Source organism: Pseudophryne corroboree, chromosome 3, assembly GCF_028390025.1.
Source record: "Pseudophryne corroboree isolate aPseCor3 chromosome 3, aPseCor3.hap2, whole genome shotgun sequence".
NCBI classification, from domain to species: domain Eukaryota; kingdom Metazoa; phylum Chordata; class Amphibia; order Anura; family Myobatrachidae; genus Pseudophryne; species Pseudophryne corroboree.
This window is the reverse complement of record NC_086446.1, coordinates 532,015,252-532,028,811: the sequence shown is the minus strand read 5'-3', so window position 1 is coordinate 532,028,811 and position 13,560 is coordinate 532,015,252. Positions and strand designations below refer to the sequence as shown.

General features: G+C 43.2%; 1 long non-coding RNA gene across 1 annotated transcript in view; it reads left to right on the top strand.

Moving 5' to 3' along the window:
* Positions 1 to 337: 337 nt before the first annotated feature.
* LOC135057981 (uncharacterized) overlaps positions 338 to 13,560 on the top strand; it is a 33,347-nt gene continuing 20,124 nt past the window's right edge. Inside the window, exons 1-2 of the long non-coding RNA XR_010244506.1 lie at positions 338 to 419; positions 4,070 to 4,253. This is a non-coding gene — a long non-coding RNA (uncharacterized LOC135057981). The remainder of the gene's footprint in view (positions 420 to 4,069; positions 4,254 to 13,560) is intronic.

The following is a 13,560-nucleotide window of genomic DNA, read 5'->3' as shown; positions in this document are numbered from 1 at the left end:
AGCCATCAGCTCCTATCTGACATTTTGCAAACGCAACCTGTGACATGGCAAGTAGGAGCTGATTGGCTGGTGCTTTATCTCCGTTTACCTTATCTCCATCCAAGGCGTAGTAAATAGACCCCTTATTAATTACTAAGCACTACTTGGTGTGTTTGCGACTGCAATTTAAAAGGGCAATGCTTTTATTAGCAAAACATGCAGCTACTAAGGATGGAAGGGGTTAAGCCGTCTCCAAGCAGATTTGATTTATGTGTCTGATTGGGTGTTTGCTGTAGCCATCTCCCATCAGATTTGGGTAGAGTCCCTGTTGACACTTTCTATTTATCTTTAGGTAAACTTTAAACACTACAGTTCACCTCTGGCACCCTGGGAAGGCCATGCTGACTGCAAAATGTGCCTCTTCCCACCTACGTCACAAGGTTTGTGAGTACCTGCCAAATGCTCTAAGGTCAGGATGCAATATTGGCCTGTAACATTGGGGACTGATACCAGCAGTACAGGCTCTATATTAACTCAAAGCCAGCTAGCTACATTGTGAAATATACAACCTATTGCGTATATAATCAGCCTATTGATTCTGTATATTACTTTTTCATTTCCTTTTATAATGTTTTAGTTTTTAAAAATTAAGGGGTCTATTTTCTAAGCCTTCGATTGAGATAAAGTACCAGCCAACCAGCTACTGACTGTTATTTTTCAAACACAGTCTGTAGCATGTCAGCAGCTGATTGGCTGGAACTTTATCTCTGCCCACTCTATCTCTGTCCAAGGCTTAGTTAATAGACCCCTTTAAGTTTACAAAAAATAAATTAAAATCATTTAAGCACGTGATCCATTCATGTATCTGTTTACACATTGAGTCATAGGCATCTGCTTGTTTTAGGTGTTATATTGTATAAGAGTTCACGTAAAGGCTTTAGGGGCCTATTTATCTGACAGGTGATAAAATCGCCCCAACTTGCACTGCGATAATTGATTACATCACAGGGATGTATCAATTATCGCATGCAGGAACAGAGCCTGCGGTCAAGGTCTGTCTCTGTGATGCCTCGTCACTGCATCATCGGGGTATTTTTCATAAAAAGTACCCTGATGTCCTGCTACCGCCGCTGCCCGGTCGACCCCCCTGTTGCGACTACCCCCATACTCCACGGACCCCCCCCCCCAGAAGATCACTGTCACCTTTCCAGAGAGCCGGTCCGCGCTACTTCAGAAGGCTGCCGGGCGCCGGGTCCTTCTCCGGCGCTGTATCCCCCGGTGCTGTAAAGTGCACTGCAGTTTTGCAGCGTCACTTAACTGCACCGGGGTCACAGTGCAGCATATGAGGGACCCGGCGCCCGGCAGCGCTCACTGGAGCGGCGGACACCGGCTGCCTGGACAGGTGAGTATGTTTGTTTGTTTTCTTTACTTTTTTTTATTTTTAAACTGTGATCAGCTTGTGTGTCCATCCATAGCTGATCACTCCACTATAGGACAGTAGCATTTGGCTATCCTTACTTTCCATAGTCCTCAGTGGTTGTGGGATTCTCATTTACCACCTAGGGGTGTATTCAATGCCTGTAGGATCCGTTCCGATGGAAAGGTTCCAACAATGCATTATTCAATCCGAGAGGACTTGGCCGTTCCCGACAATGCCAATCTGACTTTTTTTTATTTTTTATATCGGACTGACATTGTTGGAAACGGGGCTAAAACCTGTTGGATTTGGCCGCGTTTCCGAAAAAACACGTGGATCCGCGGCTATTCCACCAATCCACATGTTTTCCAACAAGTAGGAATTGCCGACTTGTTGGAAAAACGGCAGGGGGATTGAATAGGTTGGAACAGTTTCCGACCTAAAAAGTTGGAAATGGCCGTCTTTTGGACAAGAGTGTGCAACCTTATTTCCCTGCCTGAAAAGTCCTTAACCATGTCAATAGGCACACATAGGCAAATACAGAATTGAACTTTTGGGCCTTTTCTTTCCCTCGTATGTGGTTTGTAATTTGTCCTAAAGAGAAAGCTTCTACCCACCTTAAAGTTTTCAGTTAGGGTATGTGATCATTGGACACAGGTTTGCAGTGTTCTTGACCACAAAGCATTAAAAAAAATGGACAAAGCATAATATGAGGTTTTTGACTAATATAGCACCACTGCAATGTTTCCCAGGCTAACATTTGCTCTTAGTCAGCTTTCATCATTTATAATTTGGACCCTACTATAATTTAAGGATGCATTCTCATCCATCTACTCTAGACACTTTTGGCTTACTCTCTCATGTTTTACAGAAAAGCAAGACCTGAATTAGCTTAATTGGGAGAAGAATATGAGGGATACTGTCGACTTGGAGGACTGGGAGAAAATTAGAGAGTCACCATCACCAATAATTGCAAGCCATGTATAGTAATGTCTCATTCCAGCTTGTCTATGCATGGTTCCCCTGGGTACATTGGGCCTCTGCTGAAAGACTATACAATCAGATGGACACTGTAGGGTAAATTTACTAAAGTTTTTAAAAATTAAAAAGGTTATGTAGCCCATAGCAACAAATCAAATTCTGTCTATTATTTCTCAATTGCATCCCAGAAAATGATAGACAGAATCTGATTGGTTGCTATGAACAACATCACCTGTTTTAATTTTTAGAAGCTTTAGTAAATTTAACTCTGTGTCTGGTTTGTGCTACTAGAGGCATCTATTCAGAAGAAACTTGAATCTCCATCGATAACATCTCTTATTGGCAGAGTTTGGCACCAATTAAACTCTATTACCAGCATTATACACGATCACCCCAAGAAATGTCAGAGTACCTTGGTCTTTTTGGGTTGTCTACTATTATGCCTCATCCTAAAATATATAATTCTATATTAAGGACCTCTAGTCTGGACACCCTTAATCCCAACCTGCCTTCCTATAACTAAATAGCCATACTTTCCTCTCTTCTCACAACAACCCCATTATCTTTACTCATAAACTAGGAGTTTACACTCTGTAAATCCTTTGGAAACCTCACAGTGTTGTTTACCATTGAGTACTCACACCTGTTGATAATGCTTATCTCCGCCTAGCCTCCATCCTTTTTTCTCTTCTATACACCTTCACCGTCAAATATAATGTTTAGGGCTGGCAACCTGATAAAAGACTAAAATGAGTTAGGGTAAATGTGTTACATTCAGCTACACATAGATCATGTAAGGGTTAAATCCCTGACTGTGCACCTGCAGCAGGTGAAATCAGATAGTTCTTTGCTTTGACCTCAATCTGTGGGCGAAACCCACAGAGTCAATCAGACATCGAATGCTGGATTTAAAACAAGAACGTAACCCTTTAATTATGTTCCTTGTTTTTCTCCCCCTTCACAGTTATCAGTCTCTTTGAAGGGGAGAGAAAGAAGGAGAGAGATCAGTATGAAGGGATAGGCAAATGTGTAGCCTCTTTGTTCGCTGTGAGCAGGTACACTGATGGCACCTTGTCCTCTCCCTCTCCCCTCTTAATAGGCCCCGTCCCGCTCTCTTAGAACCTCTGACAAAAAAATAGGCCTCAGGAGTTTTGCGCTGCACAGCCAAGCAATCACGCTGTCCAAAATAAAATTTTCTTGTAAGCACTTGAGCACAGAGACCTTCAGAATACCAAAGTTTATGGATAAAAAAGGAAGGCTGGTAAGATTAGCGGCCTACAGAACTGTGGCATACAAGAGAACAATCATCATGTTGTTTTGCTGTTATGAATGGATCTTAAGAAAGATGTCCTTGGCCACTATATAATAGTACACACCTTAACCTAGCTCTCTCTATATAAAGTCCTCTTAAGATATAATGGCAATAAGACAAAGCACAATGCACTATAAAAGATAGGACTGTGGCTTATTTAGGCTCAGTCACATTCAGGATGCACTGCACTTCAGCAGATGTTCGTTTGATCACCCAGATGCCACTATACTCAGGAGTCCTCTTTATGCCACACTATTAATATGGAATTAATACTATTTGCTACAGTGTTTGCTGCTTGCTTCGTTATACGCAGGATTTCAGTTTACACAAGTGGAATTTCTTAAATGATTTTAAGGTTAGTTTACAAAATTTTCGCATAGGTGGATACTTGAGGAAAAACAGCCAAACTGATTTGTCACTTATTTTTGAGAGAAGAACTACGTAGGATTTTACAAAAGAAAAAAATTCCATGCACGTCTTTAACAGAAGCAAGCTAAACAAGACGTGTAGTTATGTCATGGATCACTTACTATATTCTCCATGGTCAAAAGATTAAACTCTCAGGTAAGCATCCACTTTAAAGTTTGCTACTTTGGTACTTTATACGTAGTCATAATGTCAACATTGTGAATGTCATCAGTCAGAATGTCAACAACCTAACTCTAAGCCTGACCTTAAACCTAATATGCAGCCTAACTCTAACCTTAATGTAATGCTAACCTTAAATGCAGCCTAACCCTACCCCTAACTTAATAGAAACAAGAGATGCATGTGCTGTTCGCTTTGAAAAAAATTCCGGACCCACAGAATTTGGGGGCTCAAAGTCACACCAAGTTCCAGTTTGAATCTCTTGAGTTTTCGAGTCAGACCAAGTCCTGGTTTGGGATCTTCCCGTAGTGTCGGATCTCGGATCTTAAATACAAATTTTGTGTTTTGGATTACATTATGGAAATTCTTCATGTGCCATTACGGTGGGCAAAATTGATTGGAAATTACTGAAAATTAATGTTATTGATGTTAATAATACTATAGGAACAAAAACAGGCCCAATTGACATGATTTAGCTGTTATTAAAAAAATTAAAAAAATCCAAAACCAAATCCGAACCAAAACAAAACACTTGCGGGTGGGTTTGCCAAAACCGAAAAACAAAACACTGAGGGTGATTTTGGCAAAACCAAATTCAAAACACGAGGGTCCGCACACATCTCTAATTGATACCTAACCCTACAATCATATGTCAAGATTATGGCTGTTTCACAAAGTTGACCTTATGTTGTATGTTAACATTAAGGGGGTAATTCCAAGTTGATCGCAGCAGGAATATTGTTAGCAATTGGGCAAAACCATGTGCACTGCAGGGGAGGCAGATATATTATTTGCAGAGAGAGTTAGATTTGGGTGTGGTCAGGGCCGTAACTAGGGGGGCTAAGGGGGCATGTGCCCCGGGTGCAGGATTTGAGGGGGTGCCAAGGAGTTACAGAGGAACAGGGTTTTTTTTTTTACGTGTTTTTTTTTTTTTTACCGGCAGTGCTGTGCTGCTCCAGTGAGGCACCAGACAGCACCCTTGGCAATGTCTCTGACCCACCTGTCTGCCCACAGCTGGCTCCAATGCTGTGCAGGTGAGCTCCAGTACCTGGGATCTCTTCTATGCCGGCTACTGTATTAAACTCTCTTCTTTGCCACGCAGTGCTGTGACTAGAGTGCAGTGCACTGTACAAGCTATAGAAGCGCACTGTGCTCTCAGTTAGCAGTATTGAGCTCCGCTTTGCCTCCCAGATGGTGGGATTTGGTGTAGCTTATAGGGGATGTAGTGTAGTGATGTAGTGTACCATATAGGGTATGTAGTGTAGTAATGTAGTGTAGCATATAGGGTATGTAGTGCAGAGCATAGGGGCATGTAGTGTAGTGATGTAGTTCAGCTTGTAGGGGATGTAGTATAGTGATGTAGTGCAGTGGATAGGAGAATGTAGTGCAGTGACGAAGTGTTATGATATAGTGCAATGTATGGGGACACACAGTGGATCATGTAGTTGAACATGCTGGCGGGGCATATGATGCATACTGTAGGGCATTTGAGGCACATAGGGGAATAGTGTACAATAGTATCTCCTTTATTCAAATTTCCTGGTAATCTGATATTTTAGTTTTTTTGGGGGGGGGGGCGCAAACGATTGCCTTGCCCCGGGTGATGAAAATCCTAGTTTCGGCCCTGGTGTGGTGAGTTCAATCTGCAATATAAATTGCAGTGTAAAAATAAAGCAGCCAGTATTTACCCTGCACAGAAACAAAATAACCCACCCAAATCTAACTCTCTCTGCAAATGTTATATCTGCCCCCCCTGCAGTGCACATGGTTTTGCCCATCTGCTAAAAAATTTCCTGCTGCGATCAACTTGGAATTACCTCCTATGTGCATGTCGACATACTAACATGACCACATACTGACTACATCTTATTGTAAACATGATTCCTAAGTGTTATTGCACAAAAATATCAGGCAGACAGTAGTTGCTGTTGCAGTTGGTGCAATGGGATACAGTCAAAATCCTGCCAGTCAGAGGGCCGGCAGCGGGATCCCCAGCGGAGGTTTAGGGTTCCTCTGCGGAGGTGGTGGAAGTTAAAGCTGGCCATACACCTAAAGATTTATCTGTCCAATCTGGCTGGTTGTAATGGATGGGAGCAAATGACAATTGACCATTTGCTCTCAAAAACTGGAAAACAGACAAAAATGGTCAATCAGACAAATTGGTTAAATCCATTTGATTTAACCAGCTTGTCTGAATGACCTTTTTGTCAGTTTTACGGCATTTAGAAGCAAATGGTCAATTGCCATTTGCTCTCGTCCATTACCAGGTTTTCATTCCAACCAGCCAGATTGGACAGATAAATCTTTAGGTGTATAGCCAACTTTAGTGCTAGGCTGCAGATGGGGTGGGGGTTGAGTGGTTAGGGCTAGGCTGTGGGAGGAGGCAGTTTGGGCAAGGTTGCAGCAGAGGTGGGCTAGGATTAGGTGTATTGGTAGGGTGAAAAGATGTACCGGGATCCATTGGGGTTCTGGCTGTCTGGATTCTGCTGTCTACTGCCTGTCAGGATCCTGATTGCCAGTATTTCATACCCAACCCGATGCAATGGCATTCCTTTTCTGCAATGAATTAGTCAATATTTATGCAAATGTTTCCTCTATGTACTCCTTGATGCACTCCCAAATCATCCTGGTGCTTGGCAAATTTGGCCTGTAAGCATCGCCCAAAGAAACCTATAGGGGCTGATTTTGCGATCGAAAATGGTGTGTAGTTCCCCATACATACCATCAGGGCTGGCGACAGGGGGGATCAAAAGGGACACCTGTACCTTGCCCCAAGGATCACAGGGGCCCCAAAGATACACTACTTAGTGCCCATCAGGGATGTGAGCTCTTCCGGGTCCAGCTCTGTTGCAGGCAGTGGGACGTGGCAGTAGCTCCAGTGGCCAGGATTCCCATGCCATGCACTGGCATCTTCTGGTGGGGTATGTGGGCCACATGGTACCTGCTGCACGGTGTTTGGGTATTGATATTGAGTAGTGCAGTGCAGGTGAGTCTCTCCCTGGGGTAAGAGTTTCTTGGTGAGGGGAGATAGGGCCTTGGGATGGGGTGGGGGAGCTTGGAATGCAGCATGGAGTCATTGGGGAGAGATAGACTGGGGTGTATGGGAGGAAGGAGAGAGGGAGACAGACTGTGTGTGGTAGGAAGGAGATAGGGAGACACAGACTGTGATATACATATATATATATATATATATATATATATATAAAGTTTCTTATATAGCGCAGCAACTTCTGTTGCATATATGTATATATATGAGGGGGGGGGGGGGGGGGGGGGGCAACAAGATCAACTGTACCGGGCCCCAATATTTCTGTTTCCGGCCCTGCATACCATACATTCAATGGATACTTAATATTTGCGGATACCCCTGAAAATGGGTGTTTTCGGGGGATATTTTGCAAATATTATTTGACCATAAATAGGACCCATTGTATTAATTATTAATACTGTATTACATACACTATTCAGTGTATACCAAAACCAATGTACATATTTATGTCCAGAGCAACTATTAGATTATTCTGCCACTCCTTTAGACTCCAAGATTTGCCTCAGCGCTTCGCAGAGTGGCAATCTTGGATTGTGGAATGGTGCCCGCTGACAAAAATAAAAAATATCAGCATAAGTAGGTGGGCTGGCCATACTGCCATGCTTATCAACTTTCTAAGATCGCTGATCACCTATAGGTCTACAGTATTGCATACGTTGCACTTTGTGTGATAATTAGCACTTGATAAATGCTAAGTTTACCCCTCTATAAGGTGGCCATACTCACTCTATAATCAAGCATTTGGAAAACTGTTTCCTGTACTTGCATATGCCCAAATGGGTGGTCTTCAGGTTGCCAACTGTCGGGATCCCGGCGCACAGTATACTGGCGCCGGAATCCCGACAGCCGGCATACAGACAGATATTCTCCCTCGTGGGGGTCCACGACCCCCCTGGAGGGAGAATAAATAGTGTGGCGCACGAAGCGCGCCACCGTACCCGCAACGTGGCAAGCCCACAAGGAGCTCATTTGCGCTCGCCACATGTCGGTATGCCGGCGGTCGGGCTCCCAGCGCCGGTATGCTGGTCCCAACTAGTCCCTTCAGCTCTCTTATAGACCTGCCCTCTCATCTACTCTAATTACAGTACCTGCTCCAATTTCTGATCACTTTTTTGGAGCTGCACTCACTCCCCCTTACATGACCTTCCCCAGGCTTACCAACTTGTTAATTTACACTTTACCTGGTGGCACTTTCCTCATGTTCCTCCTACTTTACTAGAGATTTTAAGCTTTCAAGCACCTTGTCTGTCTGTTTTTAGTCAGTCTTGTTGTTTTATTACTGTGTTTGTCTCCAGTTGTAAAGTGTTATAGCATATGCTGGCAATATATACATGGCAATAATAATTAGAATAATAATATCTATCATGTGCTCATGGTTTGGAGAATAGATGTGTGACCCATTAGACAACCTACTGCACTCTGACTGATGGATCGTTCCATCTATTCAATCAATTAGTATGTGACTGATTACCAGATACTCTGATGCTGAATGGCCAGCCTTATAGGTGGATTGTGTTGTCATCACAAATATATTTTTGTCAGAAAATGTTTTAACTATAATTTCTGGCAGTAAGACTGTTTTTTTTTATTTTTTATTGAATCATTTAAAAATCCGTTATAGTTACAATTTAGTTCACAGGGATACTGGACTGGGGCAGTAAGTGACTGAAACAGCAAGTGTTAATGTACCACAGCACTTGGCCAGTATTTGCCTGTATGCACATACAGTATGTGAGACAACGGATGAACAGAGAAAAGTGCTATGGTAAGCAAAAATACTCAGCTTTTACTTAATACTAGACTCACCTTCTGGGGCCTATTAAAATTCTTGTTGCAATAGCTAAAAGTAATATTATTTATTATTATTATTATTATTATTATCCTTTATTTATATTACGCCACAAGGGATCCGCAGCGCCCATTTACAGAGTACATAAATGAAAAATCAAAACAGGACAATAGTGACTTACAGTTGAAGACAATATAGGACAAGTACAGGGTAAATAACACTGACATAAGTATCAGGGAGGCAGAAAACCACAGGATTAGGTGCTGTCGAGGATGTTTACGTAAGAGAAGGATTAGCACATGAGGGTTGAGGGCCCTGCTCGTGAGAGTTTACATTCTAAAGGGGAGGGGTAGACAGACAGGGGTGACACAGATGGGGTAGACAGTGAGCGTCTATTATTTTATTACCCTCAGCGAATTTATTTCTGGATGGCGAGTTTGAGCTTTCTGTTAATCATCAATGTTAAAAAAAGAAAAATTATTTTTATATATAACAATACATATATAATATATGTACTGCCCCCTCCACCGCAGGATAGACTGTTACTGTATAAATGTATGGTAAGAGCCAGTGATACTTAACAAGTTGAGGATTACAATGTGATTCAAGCACAGTTGTGCTAGAAACCCACTGATCCTGAATTCAACCACAAGAAGATTCAGGTGATAGCAATACATTGCATGTGAGATAAAGTGATAACATGTACATGCAGCAATTTGAATAGGACTATTTGCACCTACTCTATACCTTCTATGGGAAAAGCACACATCAACTGCATACTTCCCAACAACATGACCTCACCGGGAGGGACACAGTGCTCTGCTTCTGGACTTTTCTCTAAATTTATGATTGCCGGCACCTGTGTTGAACAGGCTAATGCAGGGGTGGGGAACCTTTTTTCTACCAAGGGCCATTTGGATATTTATAAAATCCTTCTGGGGCCATACAAAAATTATCAACTTAAAAATTAGCCTGCCCCCCCATAGTTATGCCCCCAGTAGTTATTCCCCCAGTAGTTGTGCCCCTTAGTGGTACTGAGTGCGTGCGCCAAAAAATGGGTGCGGCCAATTAAAATGGGACGTGATACACATATGCCTCCAATAGTGCAGTGCCAGATACACATATGCCAGTATAGTGCCAGATACACAAATGCCCCACAGAGCCAGATACACAAATGCCCCACAGTGCTAGATACACAAATGCCCCACAGTGCCAGACACACATTGCCCCACAGTGCCAGATACACATTGCCCCACAGTGCCAGATACACATTGCCCCACAGTGCCAGATACACATTGCCCTACACATGCCCTCCACCCTACTGTGCTGCTCACCGCTGTGTGTCAGGGGAGGAGAGCGCAGCGTGCGCCTCTCCTGCCCCTTAGTGCTCAGTCCGGCGGCAGCAGCATGTGTCATCTGTCAGGGACCAGGCAGGAAGGAGAGCGCAGCTATGTCGGGCGGTAGCAGCGTGTAGGACTTCAAACCAGCCGCCGGTTTGTGAGCCAATCAGAGCTCGTGGACTGGCAGCGGCTGCTCCTGAATGGCTGCCTGCTGCGAGCTCTGATTGGCTCACGAACCGGTGGCTGGTTTGAGATCCTACCCACCGCTGCCGCCGGACATAGCTATGCTCTTCTCCCTGCCCAGACAGCTGAGACACGCCGCCGCCGGACTGAGGGGTGGTGTGTCTCACTGACACAGAGCAGCGGGCCGGAACAAATGGCTATGCAGGCATTATACGGCCCGCGGGCCGGAGGTTCCCCACCCCTGGGCTAATGGTTAAGAAAGGTGTTTCACCACAGGTGATGGCAATCATAGATTAAGAGGGAAGTCCAGGAGCAGAGCATTCTGTCCCTCCTGGAGAGGGTCATGTTGGGAGGTATGCAACTGTACTACTTTTAGTCACAGGAAAACAGTAATTGAATAGGCCCCTAAGGTATTATGAAATAATGTAGGTTACGCTAATACATTTTTAAAAAAGGCATATACGATAAATTCTGATATTTCTTTATAGACTTTCTGTTATGAACTGCAGCAGAACTGTAATAATATTGAACTAAGAGACGCGACATTGCCAGCTGTGACACACTATGAATCAGAAACCCTTCCTGGTTTGACTGGCAGGTGACTGTTAACCAGTTACTTTCTGCAGGGTTTGAGGGAAGGAAATCTGTGCAGTCAGTTTTGAAATCCGCTGTTTAACATCTTGCGGTTAATGATTCACGATGAACAAGTATAGGATTAATTCATGGCACTGACACTTATTTTTAGGTTGTTTTTCTCTCTACTGATGGTACCCTGGCAAGAGTTTAGAGTATTTTTTGGACCTGATGTCTATTTAGGCTTTACAGCCCCACGGCTACTTGTCATTTTATCCTGTTAGCTAAGATACAGCATTTTGTTTTTATTCTTAAATGTCTGGCAATTTGCTACATCTGAAGTCACAATTAATAATTTGAGATTTTGCTGTGCATAATGAAGTTCATGTGTTTCATTGCTCTGATTTTACATCAAATCACTAAATGGCCTTATATATCCAGAGCCGGACCCAACCAATAAGATGCCCAAGGCAAGATTTTGGATGGTGCCCCCTAGCACCGCCGCTAGTTCCGCCTCCGCCTCTGACCCTGCACCCCATTCCCAGCACCATCACCCCTCACCCATAGCAGTCCTCATTTTGGTGCTCCTACCCCCTATATTTTAAATAGGAACATTGCGCACATTTGGCGCACAGCCCGAAAAGGGGCATTTTCTTGCTGGGAAGGGGCATGGCCACACAATAGTACCCCCAACTCAAATTATGCCACACAGCAACTTTATTCACATTTTATCATGCGATAGCGTCCCTTATTCACATTACATCACACAGTAGTACCACTTTACCTTATATACATTACTCCTTACAGTAGTGTCCCTTATTCACATTACATCACACTGAATTGCTCCTTATTCACATTACATCACACAGTAGTACCACTTTACCTTATATACATTACTCCTTACAGTAGTGTCCCTTATTCACATTACATCACACTGAATTGCTCCTTATTCACATTACATCACACCATATTGCTCTTTATTCACATTAGACCACACAGTAGTGCCCTTTCTATAAGTTACACCACACAGTAGAGCACCTTATACACATAATGCCACACATTAGTAATGCATTTATACACATAATACCACACAGTAATGCCTCGTACACATAGGACACACTTTATTAATGTCCTTATAAACATAATAGGGGTATTCAATTGTTTGAAAAGTCAGTTGGGGGTCTGTTTTTTCCTATATAATAGACTTGGAAAAAACAGACACCCAACCGATTTTTTAAACAATTGAATATCCCCCAATGTGCCTTACACATTATGCCAACCTTTATTAATGTCCTTATACACATAATGTCCCTTACACATTTGCCGCACATTATTAATGCCTTCTACACATGATGACACACATAATGGCCCTCATTTCGAGTTGTTTGCTCGCTAGCTGTTTTTAGCAGCATTGCACACGCTAAGCCGCCGCCCTCTGGGAGTGTATTTTAGCATAGCAGAATTGTGAACGAAAGATTAGCAGAATTGCGAATAGAAATTTCTTAGCAGTTTCTGAGTAGCTCCAGACTTACTCAGCCATTGCGATCAGTTCAGTCAGTTTCGTTCCTGGTTTGACGTCACAAACACACCCAGCGTTCGCCCAGACACCCCCCTGTTTCTTCAGACACTCCTGCGTTTTTCCCAGAAGCGCCAGCGTTTTTTCGCACACGCCCAGAAAACGGCCAGTTTCCGCCCAGAAACACTCACTTCCTGTCAATCACTGTACGATCACCAGAACGATGAAAAATCCTTGTTATGCCGTGAGTAAAATACCTAACTTTTGTGTAAAATAACTAAGCGCATGCACTCTGCAAACCTTGCGCATGCGCAGTAAGCGACTAATCGCAATATAGCGAAAATCGGCAACGAGTGAACTACTCGGAATGACCACCAATGTCCCTTACACATATGCCGCACATTATTAGTGCCCTTATACACATAATGACACACATAATATTCCTTTCACATATGCCACACATTATTAGTGCCCTTATACACATGATGACACAAACAAAATGCTACATTACAGTGATTTCCAGGAATACACTGTAACGTAGCATTTCATATGCAGATACAGCCGTAGTCACACACAGAATATAGACATGCCGCATATCATTTTAATCAGCAGAAGCTGCTTGTGCCTCTAGATATATCAAATGCCCTAGGCATTAACCTAGTTTGCTTATGCCTCCGTATATATCACTGTCACTTTAATAAGACATGTTATGTACAGACAGTACAAGCAACCCAACTGCACCGTTTTATTTATTTACTTTTTATTAGTAGCACACCAGGTCCTATTCACGGCAGATTATTTCCTGGCAGGAGGGGGTAGGGGAGGGATGTCAC